The following is a 21,672-nucleotide window of genomic DNA, read 5'->3' on the forward strand; positions in this document are numbered from 1 at the left end:
TAACTGCTACTGTGTATGACTTTATAACATATAGTCCATGAAGAACAGTCACAGAAAATTCATGAGGCATTTTAAGTTTCGATTCTCCACAGCATTCTCTATCTTACGATTGCAATTCTTATCTACTTGTAGCCCATACCTCTTGCAAAGCTTTCAGTGCTTGAGACTGTCAACTTAATTATAATGTAACTAATTTAGGAGCAACTTCTTAATTTTTTTTTAATCTATATAGCGCATTTTCATTTGATTCATTTAGGTTACACTAGTAGTAATAATTCTGTAAAATGTAGAGATATCAACATTTTAGGAATCTATTTTACTAATAATTATTGTGCTTGTAAAAACAATGTTCTGGTCAAAAGAATTAATAGTCTGAAACCAACAAGTGGAGGAAGCAAAACTGGGCTAAGGAGACTTACCCGGTCCTATATAACTTGTAGGAGAATGCCAAAAGAGAGTTCTTGGATGTGAGAATGGTCTAGACATTTAAAAATGAATACATTCTTCTTATCATAGAATCATTCAGTGGTTTTAGTTAGAGTACACCTCAAAGATCATCTAGTTTCAACCCCCCTGCTATATAGAGACAGGGACAAGTCCCTCCAGACCAGACTGATCAAAGCCCCACCCAGCCTGACCTTGAATGCTTCCAGAGAGGGGGCATTTACAGCCTTGCTGGGCAGTCTGTTTCAGTGTCTCACCATCCTCACAGTAAAGAATTTCTTCCTAATATCTAGTCTAAATTTACCCTGTTCCAGTTTAAAGTCATTTCCCCTCATTCTATCATAGGTTCATAGGTACATTAGGTTGGAAAGGACCTACAAGATCATCTAGTCCAACCATCCTCCTATCACTATCCCTACCCACTGAACTACTAAATCAAATCCCTTAGCACCTCATCTAAACGCTTCTTGAACAGCGCTAGGGATGGTGCCTCAACCACCTCCCTAGGCAGGCCATTCCAGTGCCTGAACACTCTTTCAGAGAAAAAGTGTTTCCTCAGGTCTAATCTAAATCTTCCCCGGCGCAACTTGTGGCCATTCCCTCTCTTCCTGTCGTTATTTATCAGGGAGAAGAGGCCCACCCCCTCCTCACCACAACCCCCCTTCAGGAAGTGGTAGAGTGCAATAAGGTCTCCTCTGAGCCTCCTCTTCTCTAGACTAAACAATCCCAGCTCCCTCAGCCACCCCTCATAAGACTTGTGCTCCAGATCCCACACCACGTATCCTTCTAAAAAGTCCCTCCTAACTTTCCTGTATGCTCCCTTCTGGTACTGGAAGGCCATTATGAAGTTCTCCCAGAGCCTTCTCTTTTCCTGACTGAAGTGCCCCATCTTTCTCAGCCTGTCCTCACAGGGGAGGTGCTCCAGCCCTATGATCATATTCATGGCCCTCTTTTGGATCCACTCCAACAGTTCAATGTTCTTATATTGGGTCCCCAGATATAGGTGCAGTGCTCCAGACGGAGTCGCATGAGAGCAGAGAAGAGGGGCAGACATCTTGATCTAATTTATAGGAGGGAGAGGAGGTTCTTTTGATATTTGTATATCCGACAGTGAGATTAAGACGCAACAGGTCAAATTTAGCCCAACCAGTTTATTACAAATTCTAGTAGCTTAGGAAGGTGGGTGTTAGGGTTTTATGATTTTTGCTGTACTGTTGATATTCCACATCATAACATCATGTGGTGCATTGGGAGTTAAAAAAAAGGAGTAAACCCAATTTACCTCCTGTGAGGATTGAACTCACGACCTTCAGATTATGAGACTGATGCACTACCTACTGTACAAACAAAGCTCCTGAGGAAATGTTGGGAAAGGATTTCACAATTTCTGAAGGAAGAAGGTTGATAGAAGAGATAGAAAATAAAGCTAAGAAGTCTTTGTAGAAAGCAAGAGAGAGAGTCACCATCAGAATTTCAGTGTAGCTCATATTTCAGATGCAGATCTCCAGTAGAGATAGGTTGTCAGGTTGTTGGAAGTTTCAGTTGATGATGACTTCTTCTTTTCCATTTTAATGACATTACCAATTTATTTACAAGTCCAAAGTGGATGAGTCAGTTCTTTTTGGAGCGAAAGCTCCTACCTTTTGGATCTCTGTGAGAATTCCTTTGTTCCCAGGCCTTGCCAGCATGTAAGAGGGAGCAGGGAGACGCCAAATTGTATCTTGCTTTCTCAGGATACAATGGTGTCATCCTCCAGTCTCCTATACCAGTTATTTGGTGACAGGCCATATCTTCCACTAGTAAATGTCCCTGATCACTCCCTTTTGAAGACAAACAGCTCCAAAAAAAAAGGTTTCAAATGTAAAACTATTCACAAAGTGATGCCTGCCATGTGACACACACCACTCACCTCCTAGATAAGCCAATCTTATTGCAAAAAATGCCTCAGAAAGCAAGCTTTGAGACGTGAGAACAAGCAGTTGTTGTCTTTCACATCAGAATCATCTTCCTTGACCTGCTGGTCACTCTTCTTTTGATGTAATCCAAGATATCGTCAACCTTCTGGGCTGCAAGCGCACACTGATGGCTAATGTTGAGTCTTTCACCCCTTGACATCTCCCAATCCTTCTCCTCAGGGCTGCTTTCCAGGTATTCTCTGCCCAACTTTTATTTGTACTTGGGATTACACAACTTTGGGATTGCAGGACCTTGCCCTAGGCCTTGTGTTGCAGTTTGGTTGATTCTGTCACCAGCTACAGCGCTTCGTCATGCCCACCCTCCCTTCTATTGGTTGGATGCTGGAAGGAGTAATAAGGACAAACATTTTGAGCTGTTGAATACAGGAAATCATCTAAGAATGTGGGTCTTTGCTATAACTGTGTTGCACCAAGTTACTGCTTCAGCACGAGTCAAATAAATGTCAAGCTGTAAGAGGTCCAGATCAACATCCTATGTCATTATTCTATCATATGTCAACATCATACCTATGTTTGCACTGGTAACATTACTAGCACAAGGAACAAAGTTTATGTTTGCAGAAGAGTAAGAAAAGTAAGGACTAATGATATTAAACATCAAATCTATAAACTTAAGGTCTTGTAGCACCTTAAGGGAATTCAGTCCACTTAAATGGAGGCTTCTACTTGACAACAGTTAAGACAAGCATCTAAGTTAAAATTACAGTTAGAGGAGAGACATATGTCTAACAAATGTTGAAATTCATGCTCGCCTTGTAAGACAGGTATGTGAAACTGTTTAGAAGACTGAAATCCTAATGGCACTTATACCAATGTCAGTAACATCCTAAGCAGAAATTTTACCTTTGCTGTGAGGGAACACAAGCCAGCTTTTTCAATAAGCAGGCTTTATTGAAATCAGTGGTAAATCTTGTGATCTGTTTTCAAACTGAAAAACCTTAAGTACTTTCGAATTTCAACTGTTTTCTTAAGAAAATAAATTATAGCATTCCATCAATTCTACAATACCTTCCCCTAAATAGACACAATCTTATCTTCTACTCCTTGCTTAGTGTGGACCTTCTTTTGCATCATTTTGCTGATTTTTTCTTGTACAATTTCTACTTTAAAGGGTTCATCTGCTTCCATTTGATGCAAACAATTTTATTTTCATATGTAAGATTATATACTTGGTGATGATTAAGATTTTTGTGATGACTGCTTTCTGCATAGTTCAAAGTAACTGAAAGGTGAAAGTAGAGATAGGGAATAATGGCATGTCTTAGTTTCCCTTATTTTATTCTTGTCAGGATAAGAATACTGGCCATAATATTAAACATAATCATAAAAATATTAAAAATGATCATAAAAGTGAGAAATAGATCAAAATTAATAGAAAAAAAATGAACAGTACTCATGAAAATAAGAGAGTTTTCACATGCTAGTTTAAATATTCATGTTGAGAAAACAGGGAAAATGGATGAACTGTGGGAGCAAAGATTATTTAATTAAATGTGCACCTGTTTAATGTGTTCATTAGGGCAAGAAGCGTATTTGACTAATCATTACAGTATTATTTAAATCTGTGCAATGCAAACGTTTGTGAAAATCAATGGTGTAAGACATTGACAGGAGAATATACTTTCAGTGTTCAACACTGTAGAGAAAACATATGAGAATCTCTGTCATACCGGATGCTATTTATCACTGACTTTTCCTTTTTAAACATGAAGAGAATATGCAACAGACTTAGAAACAGTCATAGATACAGCTGCCCATGACTCTATGTTTCCTGAAGAAATCAATTGCGTGTTTGCAAAAGCTGCTGTATGCATATCATGGTTTATTGATATAGTTTAGGCAAATAGCCAAGACGTATGATATTTGGCTTACAGGGAAAAACAAAAGAAACAACAACAACAAACAGAAAAACAGAAGTCTCATAGATCTTTTCCTCTTTTAATGTGACCTTCTATGATTCCTCAGGAATTAGTGCCCATATCTCCATGCAGACATCTCAGTTAGGATTCCTTACCATACTTGCCTTTCTCATTCCACTGCACTTCACATGGCATATATATATGTATAGAAATTGTGTATATTCAAGCTAACTTACAGAAAATAAGAAGACTTCCATTTACTTTTTAGTAATAATTCCTTTTGTGGCCCAGATAATTCCCAGATGTGTCCTTTTGTTTTTTCCAACAGTGACTCCTAAGGAATAAGACAGCTGTTTTCCTGAAGTTGGTACTTCTTTCTGACTCATAGTAAGGAATAAGAGTAATTGAGGACCACTTTGAGTATATGCTTTTTTTTTCTTTTTTTTTTCCCTTTAATTTTTTGGGTATATCAGTGAGTTGCTTTCTTTCCTGCTTTGTCTAAGACTATAACAGATATGTCTAATCTCCTAAGGCCTTGATTAAGCATCTGAATTGTATGTAACCTGCTTCATTCAATAATGTACTTGCATGTGTAAGAACTATTAAATATAATTTTACAAAATAAAACATGTTTTAGTATGTGCAAACATATTTTATGTTTATGTGTGAAAGTCTAAGGTGTGCATTGTAAAAATATGCAAAGCCTGCAATAGTTTTACTGAAAACCCTGTGACAGAAGCACTACAATTACTCTTATGTTACCATTTGAGCTCCAGCATGAAATTGTGAAAGAGGTTCCAAAATTGTTAGGAGTGTAATTGTAATTGTATGTATTTGAATTTTAAATATGCTTATTGGTCTGAATCATGAGTTTTATTAGGGCCAGACTGGTACGTTTAATTGCAGTAAATGGAGACTTTCCCTATCATGTTTGCAGAAAAGTCCCTTAACCCAAGCAGGCAGCAGCTGCTTCTACTGCTGCTGGATACAACCTGTTCTGCTCCATCAGTTCTTATGCCTGTAGGAGTCAGTCACTGGTTGATGGTGCCCTCCTATTTCATCCCTTCCCCCCAAAGAACTACTGAAGCAAAGTATTCACTGTGAACACTAGTAACAGCTTCGGTTTGGAAAACAGTTTGAACCATGCAGAAAAAAATTATGTTAAAAAAAAAGATTAAAAAAAGCAGTATATTGATTCAGATTTTTACTATTATTTTAATTAGTAAAGAGTTTCTTTTTTTTTTCCCTGAAGCACTTCTATTTCATAAAAAAAAAAAAAGAAAAGAAATTTGATCCATGTGATAGAGGAGTATGTAGAAGTGTGAATCTCATTTGAACATTGATACCTAAGTTTTTTTATAGGGATATTTTTGTATAACAGATGGGCTCCTTGATTGAGAAAATGGCTCCTTGTACAAAAACTCATCACATGCAAAGAAATTCAAAGAGAGAAAAAAATATAGAAAAAAAATAGGAAACAAATAATATCAGGAAACAAATATCAACTATGGATTTTTCTTTCTATTTGTCTACTAATCTGAACAAATAAACTTTTTTCTCTAGAAATCTGGACTGCTTTCCTATTTAGAGGTACTGAACAAAAACAAAAATCCACAATTAAGAGAAAAAGAGGGAAAAGAAAGAGCAATCTTATACATAATAGGCAAAGATGCAGTATAAAAATAAAAAAAAATGCAGAGTGCATTTTTTTTCATTCTTTGATACTTTATTTCAAAAAGCTTATATAATTGCTCTTCTTTTTTTTCCCCTATAATAGTTTTGCTACTGAAAGCACTGAAACTACTTGCATAAATTGCTTTCATTCTTTAATGGAAGTTAATGAATGGAAGTGCATTAAACTCAAGGGTTATTCTCTTCTTGCTAGTGAACTGGTCTGCATGACTTCATTATTATAGTCAAGTACTTTAAAGCATGCATAAGAGATTGCTATAATAAAAAGTGGGAAGGATGGCAGGAAGACAGGAAAGAAGGAAGGCAGGAAAGGAGGGATCTAAGGAGTGAGGACATGTTAGAAGAAGAATCTTCATGTAATTTAAGTAACTAAAGGTTAGTAAAGCTGTGTAGATATCTGTAGTATCATATTGTCATACTATGTTAGTAAAAGGAAATCATTATTATGACAGTGCTAGTTATAGTAGACATTTTATGGATGGAGACGAAGACATGTAACATTAAGCTCTTAGCTTCTCTAATGTAAATCTCTGTTCCAAATGCTAACCGGTATTGTCATCGTATCCATTATTATATTAAGAAAAAAGTCTGAGATCAAAAAATGGTCAGCAGTGTTAATGTGGAGAGTTAATGTTTATAACAAGAGCCTGATTAAATTCAAGACTAGGAGCTGATTAGTGGTTAGTGATCAGATGGAGTCAAGATAGTCCAAACTCATGTCACTTTATTTTAAGCTCATTAATGAGCTAAGAATTCAGGCCACCTCATTTAGCTTCCCCCAGGACAGAAAAATATCTCCTCATCCTCAGAAATTACTTAACTCACTAAGAGCACTCTCCTGTATATGTCTCTCATTCCTGACTGTAGGGCAAAATAAGAATATCTAGATTTCCAGGTTAAAATGTGTTGTGAAGCAGACTTTGCCTTGTGGTCAAAGGGTACAAGATGCCTTTTGCTGTGCTGGTGACAATCAGAATCTTTAATTCTGATGAGAATATAATTGGAGACATCCACAATAGAGTCAGAAAGTCAAATTAAATGTTTAACTTAGCAATATTATCCACAGCTTTCAGTTGTTGAATAATACTGTGAAATAACTATTCTACATTCAAGTTACAGTCTGAGAGACTAAAATTCTGATTGAGATAATTTGCTGTTGTAGAATAAGTTTGGCAATATTCACAGGTCTAAACAAAAAATAGGAAGAGTATGTTCCTGGCAGGCAGAAAAGAAACTTTAATGAGAAACAAAGAGAACTACCTATCTAAACTAGAATTTTGAAAGTAGTGTACGGGAAGAATAATGCAATGCTCATAAACCTTTCTTCAATGCCACCTATCCTTATTATTTCCAGTTTTAATTTAAAGTTCTTTGAGTATGGACAAAACACTTTTCACTGCTTAGTTTTTCTCACTATTGCCTTTAACCAAGGCTGCTCTTGGGGCAGGCTCTTCAACCACACAAATTTCAAAGTGTGTTTTTTAAACAGGTGAACTTTCTAATAGGATAACTGGCTTTCCTATTATTACATTTCCTATATATTTATTATAGCAATCTCTTATGCATGCTTTAAAGTACTTGACTATAATAATGAAGTCATGCAGACCAGTTCACTAGCAATAACTAGATGGGCAATAATATTAAGAAATAATTCTTAACAATATGCTTGAATACTAGTAAATTCAGAAAAAAAACAAACAAACTGAGAATATATGTAGAAAGTATTTGAGAAAAAATGAAAACAAAAATGCAAATGAGAACTGGATACCAATTATGATCTTAATCTCTTAATTGGCTCTGAAAAATTCTGGGCAAATATTAATTTTGACTCATGTTTGGCTGATCTAAAAAAATATATTTATAATAGTTTTTTTATAAGGCAGAACTAGCAGACTTGTGAGAAATAAACAAGACTATCCATGATGTGGAACGTTGGTGCTGCAGTTAATAAGTCTGTTTTCAGAATCAAACACAACAGAGTGATATTATGTACCTTCTATCACAACATTCAAAATGGCAGTTAGTTAGAAACACAAGGCAATTTTACCTATCATATAAAATTTCTTTTTATCTTAAGAACCTTAATACATTCTGACAATCTGTCATCAAGCAATCTAGTTTTCAAAATAGCTTTTCTGGCTTAAGCCTTCACAGCAGCTGGAGTCCTACACAAGGAACACCCACTGCCCTGAAATCACTGTTCTTCCCTTTAATGTACTCCACAGGTTACCAGCCTGAAAAGCAGTTACACTTTTACTCTTTGAGAAAGAGACTGATTAAACTATTGCATACCCTTTGTACGATGAAAATCCCATTTAAGAACCTGCTACATCTCTTCTTAATTGTCACTGTGTTCACATTATGGAAATCAGTATCAGACAAAAGAAAAAAAGCATTTACATATTCTTTATTATATTTAAAATTAATCTAATTAAGAGCTAACTGAAGGAAATTTTTAGTTTAGAAACATTCGTTTGTTTATTTGTTTCCCATTCTACAGTTCAATAGCCTTGGGTTTCTGCCTTCTGCATAGCTTTAAAACAATGCTGCACAGTCTGGTGAATTTAACTCTAAATTAAGGGTCCTTAATTTTACTTCCTACATATGAACTAGGAATCAAGATTCTCAGGACAGTTAATTACATAGTCAAGACAGTAAAGGAAATGTGTTAACATACTCATATCAGTAGATATATATGTGGAGTCATCTGACTGTTTCTCAGTTCAGTAGACCACACAAAGGCAAGAGTCACAAAATCAAAAATTTTCAGGAGATTGGAAGGGACCTCTGGATATCACTGAGTCCAAATCCCTGCTAGAGCAGTCTCCCTGCAGTAAGTTGCAGAGGAAAGAATCCAGGTGGGTCTTGAATATCTCTGGAGAAGGAGACTCCACAACCTTTAAGGGCAGCCTGTTCCAGTGCTTCATCTCTCTGACTTCACTAAAGAAGTTCTTCCTTGCGTTAGTGTGGAACTTCCTGTGTTCCAGCTTCTGCTCACTACATTTTGTTCTACTGTTGCTCACCTTTGAAAAGAGTCTGCCCCATGGATTTGACTCCTGACCTTCTTCCACCTCCTTCAGCATCCGTGGGTGCATCCTGATGGGGCCTATGAATTTGTGTGTCAAGTTTCCCTAGATAGTCTCTGACCAGATCTTCCTCTAACAAGGGGAAGTGTTTATTTACCCAGACTCCCTCTCTTACTTCCAAGGTCTGCTATACCCAAGGGTCAGTCTTAGTAGTAAAACCTGGAGCATCATTTCAGATATCTTTTGATGTCTGAATAATCTCCAAGGGCTTGTAGATATGGTAACAGACCTGTAAAACAGCTACATTTGTCTGACAGATGGAGATCAAATAGAAATCCCTAGATCACATGCAATAACAAGCATCTCCACTGTGCACTGGTGCAGTTTTGTGTGTGACACGCTTCATTCACAGAACTGCAGAATCACAGAATTGTAGGGATTGGAAGAGACCTCTAGAGAGCATCCAGTCCAACCCCTGGCCAAAGTAGCTCCCTAGACCAGGCTGCACAGGCAGGCGTCCAGGTGGGTCTTAAATTCCTCCAGAGAAGGAGACTCCACAATCTCTCTGGGCAGCCTGTGCCAGTGCTCTGACACCGTTACCATAAAGAAGTTATTATGCACATTTGTGCAGAACTTCCTATGCCTCAGTTTGTGGCCATTTTTCCTTGTCATGTAGTCACACACAGCTGAAAAGAGTCTGGACTAATCCCTTTGGCTTCAGCACCTTAGATTTAAGTACAGTGGAAGTTTAGACAAGTCAACATGTGGATATCTGCGTTTGTATCCCTTAACAGAGATGCCTTCAGACTGAAGTTGAATTCAGTTTTTACTTATTCAAGTAATGTTTAAAAAAATAATATTTTTCATAGACTATAAATAATTCAATTATGGCCATATGTGCCACATATTTTCCCCATTTTAATTATGAATGTCTCGTATTTTCTCCCCCAGTACATTTTTTTTCCAATTTTTAATTTTATTTATTTATTTATTTATTCTAGAAACTTGTGTATTTTGAAAGGACAGTTTTACACAGTTCACCACTGATTTTCTCCTTTTTTCTTTTCTAAATTTATTCTGATTTGTATCCAAATTTTTCAGTATGTTGAAGAAACCATTTACATTGTTACTGCACCTTTACTGACAAACATGCATTTGCTTAATATGATGCACAAAAAAAAAAAAAATTCATCCTTAAAATAACAACTTAAAAGCTCATAATCCTCTACTTCATTCAGTAGGTATTTACAGTAAAATTACTGTGGATTGTTTGTTTGTGTGATTGCATGTGGGTATGTGGGGGTATTTTTCCCACTAAAAGCTGAAGGAAATTTAATTATACGACTGTTGTTATGGGATGAATCATATCATACCAAGTTACATTTTCAAGTAACACATAAATATGCATAGAATCATTGTAGCAAATATGTCCTTTCATAAAGAGATTGTCCTGATGCAAATATAACAATGTGAAATCTCGATTTTGAGAATTTTTTTTTCCAGATGTATTTCAGGTCTAATTCTGCTGTATGAAGTTGGAGAAGTAATCCTTTGGCTTCAAGGATACCAGGGAATAGATGTGATCAGTTCTGAATGAAGTATTTAATGATGAATACTGGCAGAAAGGAGACTGTCAAGAAAAAATAAAAGTGAAGTAATAGATGTTGTTCATTAGAAAATATATTGCTTTTCTGTGGTGGAATGACTAAAGAGAAAAAGAAACTGATGTAATCTGTCTGGACTCCTGTAAGGTCTTTTACATGGTCTTAAAAAATATCCTGTTCTCTAAATTAATAAAATAGGGATTTAAAGTTGAACTGTTCATTGGATGAAGAATTGGCTAGATGGATGCATCTGGAGAGTTGTGGTATCTATGTCCAGATGGATATCTGGGACCAGTGGTATCACTTCAGAGGTCTGTACTTGGACCACTACAGTTTGGCATATATTAGAGCTTTTGGAGAGGGTCCAGAGAAGCCTCTAGGATGATCAGAGGGCTGGAACACCTCTCCTATGAAGGCAGGTTTTGATAGCTAGGCTTGTTCTGTTTAAAGAAGATAAAGGGAGACCTCACTGTGAGGGGGGAATGGTTTTAAACTAAAGGAGGGGAAATTTAGATTAGATGCCAGGGGTAAGTATTCCACTGAGAGATGGTGAGGTTCTGGAACAGGCTGCTCGGTGAGTTTGTAGATGCACCATCCATAGAGTCATTCAAGGCCAGTGTTGTATGGGTCCCAAGCAACCTGATCCAGTGCTTGATCTAGCAGTTGCCAGCCCTGTCTGCTTCAGGTAGTTTGGAATTAGATGGTCTTTAAGGTCTCTTCCAACACAAACCACTCTGATTTTACAATTCTATGATTCTTTGATTCTGTAATTATTAATGACAAACAGTGAAATCATTCTTTATACAATCATTTCTTTGTTACTTTTTATTTTGTTTTCAGGAATCAATCGAGAGATAATATAATTGCTGAGCATATATTAAATACTCAAACATCATCTTAGATCAATCATTTGATAAGTACCTGGAAAAGTCATAGTAGCATGATGAGCATGCATTACATTTGCACTAAAAGAATATTCTTAATAGATAATACTTTAAAGAGTTTTAGTCAGTGTGGGGGAAGAAATTACAAGAAATACACTAATACAATACTGTCTGCAGTGTAGATGTTACTTACGATAACAATAAGAAATCATGGGGTCATTTAGGTTGGGAGGAATATCTTCAGGTGATTTAGCCCAAATCTGTTCTCAAAGAAAGGACAGCTTTAGTACTGGAACATTCTGTAGTAAGAAATTGGTGTGGAACAAAATCTTGAGTCTAATCTACTAAGAGTCTATAAAAATTTTATGAAAGCTACTACAAATTTTGTAAGTTCAAATCAGTATACTGAGTTTAATTCAAATTCCTAACCCTATTAAAAACAGTAAATAGTTAAAATGTTGAATTATTGTACTAATTGGCAATAAATTAGTTTACAGTTATGTTTGACAGCAGGAAATTTAAAGATGTTCTTCTGGTTTAACTCAGCAAGCAGCTAAGCACTATGCAGCTGTTCACACTCTCCCTCCACAGCATAAATGGGAAGAGAATAGGATAAAAGCAAAAACTTTCGAAATGATATAAAGATGGTTTAATGGGACAGAAATTGAAGGAAAAGTTATACTACTAATAATGAGAAAATAATAAGCAAATTAAGTGATGTGCATCACAATTGCTCACCACCTGATGACTGATGCCCATTCATTTCTTGAGCAGAGGTCACCCTGCCAGCCAGCTCCCTCCAGATTTGTTGCACTGCATGACGTGATATGGAATGGAATGTCACCTTGGTCAGCTGGGGTCAGTTTTCCTGGTTCTGTACCTTCCCAACTCACTATGCATCCCCAGTTTCCTTGCTGTGTGACAGCATGAAAAGCTGAAAAGTCTTTGACTTAGTGTAAGTACTATTGTGCATCAATAAAAAACGGTGCTTTACCAACATTATTTTCACTCTAAATCCAAAACACAGCACCTAACCAGCTACTAAGAAGAAAATTAACTATATAACAGAGAAAACAAGGACAGAGCTATAGGAATTAAGTGTAAGTATGTATAGCACATAGAGTTGGAAATATTGGATTCATCTCACTGTTTCATATAGAGCTGGAAATATTGGATTCATCTCACTGTTTCATATTCATTGACATGATTTTATGGAAATTAAGATAAAATATGTAGAACTGTGCTTATTTACATTTACCCCTTCTCTTCGGACCTTTGCAACAAAAAAGCTGCAATTTTCTCTTTTTTTTTTTATTTTTATTTTTTGATAGTTCAAAACTATTTTACTATTTATCCTTATTTTTCCTTCCAAGTTCAAAGCACAATTAACTTTCAACAACATTTTACTCCACTACACACAAAAAGCGATAAAGCAGAAGTTTCTAATCTGGCACCAGAAATACAGGAAGCAATAAATGTACATAGAGAGATTTGTATTTTATATCACTATATGTTTGTTTTCATACATGACTGATTTCAAAGAACTACCATTCAAGTTCACCTTTGGAAATAAGAATATCCTTGAAAACAAGTGTCAAATTCTACTTCCTTGGAAATAAGGAGCCGTGGAAGTTCAGACTGAGATGAATGGGACAATTCATACTTCTTAGAAGCTTTGTTCTGTTTTGTTTCTTGCCTCAGGCAGAAGACAGTTCATCAGTTTACAGTGTCCTTAGGTGCTTGAGGTTACATCTCTTAAAACTGTAGAGAACTTAACTGAACTGAAATAAAATAATAATATTAATAATATTATTAATAATATAATAATATATAAAATAAAATCATTATTAATATTAATAATAATAATACCTAAAAATCATGGAGAATGAGTACTTAAGGACTGCTGAATTAGGATAATGGGAAACACACGGTTGTATTTGCTTCAAAAAATATGGACATCTAGGAGACTTATGCTGAGTAATTAGTTTACAGTTCTTCCCTACACTTCCCTACTCTTTCCCTTTCCCACACCATAAAAAATAAACAAATTGTACAGAATAAATATTATTGAAAAATTGAAAATATCAAATAAAAATCATTTTGCTTTTAAAAGCTTAAGTGCAGAGAGAATCAATCATGTCTGTATCATCAACATAATATTCCGTGACTTGCTTGAATACAATTGAGTGTGATACAGAAGCTGTTATGCATATAGGGGATTTTATGACTTTTACTGAAGACAAAATCCTACCAATAGGACCAGATTCTGTAGCTATAACTCAAGTGTTAACACAAACTCTGTATAAAGTGAAAGTATGTGTATTTTTTTCACTTATCCCACTCATATATGTAAAAGAGAGAGCTAATCTGTTTGTGTGTGTGCTTTCAGTAATTCAGAGTACTTGTGCTAATATAAATAAATAAATAAAAGTCCTTAATAGTCACATACAATTGACCATGTGTCTTGAGAGATTAAGTCACTATTCCTATTATAATAATGTTACTGCTAAATAGTAGAAAAAATATTTAACTTATATCTCAAAGGAATATTTCCAAAGTTAGAAGTAACATGCATGTCATTAGTATTCAGTGGGAGCTGAGTCCCTAACTATTTTTCATGCTTTTGAAAGTCTCTCTCTCCCTTTTTGTCCCTCCTGGAAGACATTTACAGCCTGCTCTAAGTCAATCAAAGTCAATTCAAAGTTGCTCATTCGGTTAGGAGTCTTTAGATCTGTATGAGTTTGTTCCCACTGGTGACACCATGAAAATCCGTTGACTTCTGTCTTCAGGACAAGTCCCTAAAGTACCTTTTGTCTTACACTGTTCATTGTTCACCATTTTCTTTGTTATATTTATTTTCTACAAAATACTGTTAAATAATTTACCTATAAATAAACTATATGTTTCTGATTAATTCTTTCTTTTACCAGAATTCTAGATGATTTCACTCTTATTTCTAATATTTAACTTAGCATTCTGGTAGCTCTTCCTCCAATTCACTAATTAGTGCATTAAGTGGAAGAATATACTCTCTGCTACCGAACACCCTTTACAATTTTATGCTTGCTGTACGCTCACTGAATATGTCTTTTAAAAAAATCCTTCTCGTGCAATGCTATACAAGTAAGAGTGAGAAAAAAAAAAGTACAATGAATATCCATATTTATTGCTGCAAAGAAATTATTTTCCAAGAAAAAATGCCCCATTTACATTTTAGTATTGACTGAAAGTTCCTGAAGCAACAAGCTGTGTTTAAAATTATTGTAATTCATGAGCATTTCTTCTCCTTAATTTACTGTTCTGTATCAAATTTTTTTATTATCTTATCATTCAGTGAAGAAAATACTCAGTTCTAGATGAATAAAACTGATTTTTTAAATCAGTGGCATGCATACTTTAAAATTCATAATAATTGGGCTGAGCGATAGACAGAAATGATCTGATACCAAAAAATGTAATTCATTGATTTGTTTAGAAGGATTAATTTTAGATATTGCTTCCATGATAAGGGACAACAGTAGCAGCATTTTGTTTCTTTTTACTAGCTCTGTGTTTATGGACCAAAAACATCTTATAAAAAGCAGTCTGTCATTTCTGGAAATAATATTTATGATAATATAAAAATATTTTAGCTTTCTTGAAAATTCCCTTTAGGTACTGGAAGGCTTATATAAGGTCTTCCTGAAGCCTTCTCCAGTCTGAACAACTCCAGCTCTCTCACTCTGCCTTCATAGAAGAGATGCTCTCGCCCACTAAGTATCTTCATGGTCCTCCTCTGGACGCATTCAAGCAAATCCATGTCCTTGTACTCCAGAGCTGAATACAGCATTCCCATGGGGTATCACAGGAGTGGAATAGATTGAGATTATCATTTTCCTCAACTTGCTGGTGTCTCTCTCCAATTTATAGGAGGGAGAAGAGGTTCTTTTTAGTGTATGTATACCTGATGGCAAGATTAAGACACAACGGGTCAAATGTTAGCCTGACCAGTTTACTACAAATCCTAGTTGCTTAGGGATATGGGGAAGGGAAGATGGGCAATAGAAAAGAGATAAGAAATAAAAAGCAAGGAGTCTTTGTAGAAAGCAAGAGAGAGATAGTCACCACTGTAGGCACAGCAAGGTTTGTAGTCGGTCCATTGAACTTGTCTGGTCACCGCAGGGGATATAGAAAGCCAGGAAGCTTCACAGCAAGTAGACCCTGGAGGGATTCTTCCAAAAATGTTTTCCCCTCAGGGAATTCTCTGTCAAAGGTTTATCTGGCAGTTCTTCAAAGTCCTTAGTTTAGTGAGGGTCTTGAGTCTCCCATTTCGATGTTTCAGTTTTCTTTTTTTCCTTCTTTTCTCTCTGTTAGTGTGCCATATCTGTTGCCATAGAAAAGCACTATCACCTTTTGCAGTGGTCGGCTCCTTCAAAGCAGCACTCCAGAAAAAGACTGCTTGACCCACTTCTGCTTATCTTCATAAACAGAGGTACTGCGGCATGGTGAAACCCCCCTAGATAATTTGCAGTTGTCAGTTAGAGTCTTATCACTAGAAAGACCTCACAAAGCAAGCTTTGAGACAAAGAACAGTTTTGTCTTTCACAGCTAGACATACTTCTTTTGATGCAGTTGGTTTTCAGGGCTGCAAGTCCTGGGACATGTTCAGTTTCTCATCAACCAACATATCCTTCTCAGGACTCCCATCAGTCTCACCCCCTAGTCTGCTTGAGCTGAGTTTGCCTGAGCTGAGTGCAGAATCTTGTACTCCACCTTATTAAACTCCAAGAGGTTCACATGGGCCCACCTCTTAAGCTTGTCAAAATCTCTCTGCAAGGCACCCCTTTCCTGTACTATGTCAGCCATACCACATAGGTTGTTGTGGTCCACAACTTGGCTGAGGGTGCACACAATCCCACAGTCCATGTCTGACAAAGATGTTAAATATTGCCAAAGAAGTGTGCAAGTATGCTTATTTCTGTCACTGAGTATAGAAAAGATCCTGTGGGTTTTTTTTTTTTGTTTGTTTGTTTTTTAATCTAAATCTAATTATCTCTTCAGAGTATTTTCCTACATTTTATCAATTACTTATAATACAGTTAGAAGATTTGCAGGGGTCTAAGTGATCAGGTCAACCTGAACTCTAGTGTTTTATTTGTAAATGCCTCCTAGAACAGATAGGAATTTTCAAACAAGTAATTATTTTACTCTATTTATTTAACTAATTATTTATTCTTCCAATTTTTCTTTCTCTTTCTCTCTCTCTCTCTCTCTCACTCTTTTTTCTTTTTTTTCTTTTTTTTTTTCCCCTTTGAGATTTTTCTCTACTAGCAAAAACTCTTTTCCTTATCATTTTGAAAGTGGAGGAATTCTTAATCAGTTAGTACTTGTCTATTGAGCCATATGGGTTTCCATATGGCATTTCTTTAGATGACTGTGCCATATTTGATATCTTGCCCATGTGCATGTCTGCATAATCAAGTGTTTTATCTTTAATTTCCCGCACTGATGTGTAGAAGATACCTCTGAGTGCATTAGCACATTTCTCTTTTATCTGTCTATCATTAGCTTGGAGAATAGCATGTTCACACATTCTCAAATTGAGTAGTTAATTGTTCTAAGAGAAGATATGATAACATATAATGTCTTCTGTCACCAGTAGTATGAAAATCTTCTTTGTTACTGGACATTTTATTGCCATAAAGAAGCAGAGTTAAAAACATCTTGGGGAATTTAAAGAAAGAAATTGGAGATTAATATAAGAAAAATAATATAAAATAAACATAAACATAAAAAACAAACTTTAAAAATGAAAACAATAAAACAAAATATAAGGGAGATTTTTAACTTCTATTATTGTTCATATGATTCAAGAATATCATAGAATGAGAAAAGTACTTGTCTAAATGCTGTAAGCAGATGGGATTTTATTTTTTTAATTTATTTTTACTTCAAAGAAACATTCCAACTTCTAACAAGGCTTTAATAGATAAATATATCTGAAGATGCAAATCTCAATGTATTTAAGATTAACCAAGATTCATTACATACTTGTATAAGTAGATGCAGTTATGATTTTGTGCCATGGCATTTCTCTATCTATCTAAAAAAAATAAGGGAATTTACCACTTTATATAAGGCTAGATGCAATTATGGAATATCAAAAAAATATGCACGTGTCGTGGTTTTATGATTGAATGCAGGGTCATGTAACATTTCCACCACAGTATGTTCTCTTAATTAGTGGATGCCCTTTTCCATAGCATTCTATTTCTTTTTCTCAGGTATCAGATCATCTCTGAAGGGACACTTTTCTTTCACAGCTATTAACATCCACTTCCAGAGAGTGAAAGACTCATACTGGCATGTTCTAATGCTTCTATCAATAGCAGAGTCCCTGGCAATGCTACCCAACTGGTGAGCTTCTCTACCATCTAGCCACACACTGTTGGCCCCGTTGGCCCAACAGCAAAGTAACCAGGTAACAATGGGTTCATTTGGGTGGCATGAAAATTCTTTTCTCAAACCTCAAATTTCATTCACTTTCAGAGGTTGAGTAATAACGGTGACAATGTCTTTCTCACCTCCTACTCTTTTAGGACTTTTTGTTGCCCCCCTAGGCATTGTTGACCGTGATCTTACTGGGGATCTCAGCCCTCTCTCTGGATATCCTGGATCTCGGAGCCACTCCTCTGAACCTTTTTTTCTCCTCTTCTCTTACAGTGTTTGCTTCCTCTACTTTCCTCTCTTTCTTCTCTTCTAAGGGAGTCAAGATTCTTTTCATTTTCCGTCCTCTTACAGTGTCAATTGACAATGATTCTGATGCCTCCTGTGGTTGATCAGGTTGTTCAGTTTCAATGCTCTTTCTTTCTAGCTTGGCTCAGAGTCTATGTCGTTCAGCTAGAAGGGAATTCGGTTCAGCTTTGAGTGTGACTTGATGAGCCTGAATGTGGGGTTGTTCAATTTGGAAACTGAATTTTGTAAACTGGTAGGCATCACACTCAGTTCTCAGGGAGTCTCGTTCAGACTGGAAGGCATCTAGCTTGGACTGGAAGACATCTTGCTCAAGATCAGAGGGTGCCTTGTTGAGACTGGAGGGCATGTCTCTCAGATTGGAGGATGCCTGGCTCATACTGAAGGGTATCTCACTCAGACTGGAGTGTGTCCTGTTGAGACTGGAGGGCATCATACTCAGACTGGAGGGTGTCTTGTTGAGAATGAAGGCTGTTGAGTTTGTATTTAAAAGAGTGTCTCAGTTTGATGGGTGTCTAAGTGGGATTGGAAGGCATCTCTCTCAGACTGGAAAGTGTCTTGCTCAGTTTGGAGGGAGTCCCATTCAGTCTGGAGGGCGTCTTGCTCAGACCGGAGGGTGTCCAAGTCAGATTGGAGAATATTGAGGTTGGACTGGAGGTTCTGTTTCTCAGATAGAAGACTCTCGAGTCTCTCCCTCTCAGCTCGAAGACTCTCTCGCTTTATTTCAAAGACTCTATGCTTCTCTGGGATAGTATTGAATAATGCCTGATAAGCATAAGCCACACCTTAAATATTTGGGCCTCCTCAGATCTGTCTGAGTCGTAAAATCCCTGTCTCAAATATCTGCTTAAGTTCTCAGGATCTTGCGGATGTTCATTTCTCTAAAGCCTTTCCCAAGTCCCTCCAAACTCCCTGTCAGCCGGTATTCTCTGGCTTTGGGGAAGACTTTCTCAAAATAGTATAAATACAAATAGTGATGAAGAGTATATTCAGGGAGGCTGACACCATGATCACTATCAACTGGGAGTTGGACTCAATGATCTCTTGAGGTTCCTTCCAACCCCTATGATTCTATGATTCAATGATCATTGAATGAGTATTCAAAAAACACATGAAGGATTCAAAGGAAAAACCAGGAGACTGTTAAAAAATCACAAGTTCTGTAAAATTAACAACTCCCTCTGGAGTTGCTTCCTCTGGAACTGTATTCCACATTGTATATAAAGACCAGGTAGGTATTACCAAGAGAGTTCTTAATTTATCATATATACCTATAGCTCCATAGATCAGAATGGCAAACTTAATAAACTCCATAGATCATACTGGCAAACTCCCAGTACATACTGAGCATTAAGAGGGAAAAAACAATGAAATTCAGTCCCTTTAAGAGCAGTTTTAAAAGAGAAAGCTTTTTTTTTTGTTCCTCTTTACTAAAACAATCTGTCAGCACCCAAGTTTACAGATATCCCAGAAAAATTGTCATTTGGCCTGGAGTTCAAGGCCGTGTTTTGAGTACAGCAGTACAGATAGCTTTCTAGCGAAGCTCTCTGAGAGCAGAGAGAGATTCACTCTAAAGTACATCTCTACCCAGCCAAATTAGCTAATTGCCCCGTGTTGGTCACCAAAAATGTCAATGGTTTATGGGCTGGTTTGGCCCGGTTCCGTGATGGTTGGGGTGGGGGACACAGAACGATGCCCTGGGGAACGGGAAGGGGAAAAGGGAAAAAAGAAAAGGGAGAAAAAAATTAAAAATAAACAACAGCAACAGTCTGAGGAGGAAAGCTAATTTTAAGATGTCAGAATGCAAAATAACACAATCCAATTGGAATTGAAGTTAATAAATCAAATAAAATGAGCAAGAGAGTGTCCGAGAACCAAAGGCCTTACACTAAATGCTGAAGGAGAGACGGCAGCAAGCACCCACTACAGGGTCAATCCAAAAGGAAAGAGCCTATGTCTTGTGACACGCAAATAGTTTTTATCTTTCCCGCTGAGTGGAAAACAGAAAAATGCAAAGCAATGCAAAGTCCTCTGGGGTATGTAGTTCTTTTCTTCTGAGACAGATGTACCTAAAGTTATTGAAGATCCAGGGAGCTTGAGTATTAACTCGTTAACTCCCAATGCACTACATTATATTATGATGTGGAATAACAATAACAAAAATCATAAAACCATGACAATATGGAAGAATGAACTGAATATATGGCTTGATCTATAATGCTTAAGTGTTAGCTGTTTAGTGTATCTTTTCATATGGGATAGTGGGCTTGCTCTTACAGGGCCTTCAGGCTTTTAAAATGCACTTTTGTTTCTGTTATAGATAAGTGATTGTTGCTTTGCTTGCTTCTGTATTTATTTGCAAGGCAAAATAATTGTCTCTGTTGAAAAGAAAAAATGCAGCTACTTGGCAACATAATATTTTTCAGTTTCCCATTATTAGGTGAAATTATAATTTTAAAAATCTTACTCATTTTGAAAAAGGAAAAAAATCATCATTATTAATATTTCTATGTGCATCTATAGTAATTTGACCACTTACAAGGAAACTAAAAGAGTTAAGCATGACACAGTGACATCCTCTTTCACTTTTTAATTCTGAAATGTAATGCAAACGAGTAGGAGCATCTTTTTTTCAGAGTACAGAACATTGGTTTTAAGGGAGATTAGCATCGCAGTTTGATTTTGAGAATAAGAAATATGATCTACTCATGGTCTAAGCTTGCTTCCAGAGTTTGAATAGAAAAAATGAAACCCACTTCTAGAAACACATCAATACTTTGAAAATAGATTTTAAATAATTGATTAAAAATTAACCTATTAGCAGCTACCATGAAGCAAGGAAGTTATTATTTTGCAAAAGGGATAAAAACAAAAAGCATACAAAATTATAAAATAAATTTGGAAAGACTTCATTTGGAAATATTTGGAAAACTTCACACACATGAACACTCTGCAAAGCTGACTTTTTCATCCATGAAAATTTTTTACTGTGCATGCGCATACAGAGGATAGTTTTATTGTATCAGCTTCAATTTTGTATGCAGTACATCACTTTACTGCCCCATACTGCACTGATTCACACAGCAGTGCTGAATACATATTTATGATTAGAGAATGTTAATAGTCTTCCATAACTCTCATTCCCTTTTAATATGTAATTAATTAAATAGAAGAGATAATATATAACTTATCTTTGTCTTCTTGTTTACTTGTTTGATTTCTGTGTTTACAGCAACACAAAGAAATAAAATCTCAACAGTATGTTTTCTCAGTTTTATAAATATAAAAAGCTGTCATTAAAATATTTTGTAAATATAATATATCTTGATAGATATATACATATAAAATGTCATTATTTTCTATCATACACAATAGCTCTCCTTATCAAAATTTAACAGATATAATGTTGCATTAAAAGATATTAATGGTAATGTTAAGAACTGCTATTGTAAAGA

Source organism: Cyrtonyx montezumae, unplaced genomic scaffold (assembly GCF_038088225.1).
Source record: "Cyrtonyx montezumae isolate F1298 unplaced genomic scaffold, pur_monq_1.0 scaffold_3, whole genome shotgun sequence".
In the NCBI taxonomy this organism is placed as follows: domain Eukaryota; kingdom Metazoa; phylum Chordata; class Aves; order Galliformes; family Odontophoridae; genus Cyrtonyx; species Cyrtonyx montezumae.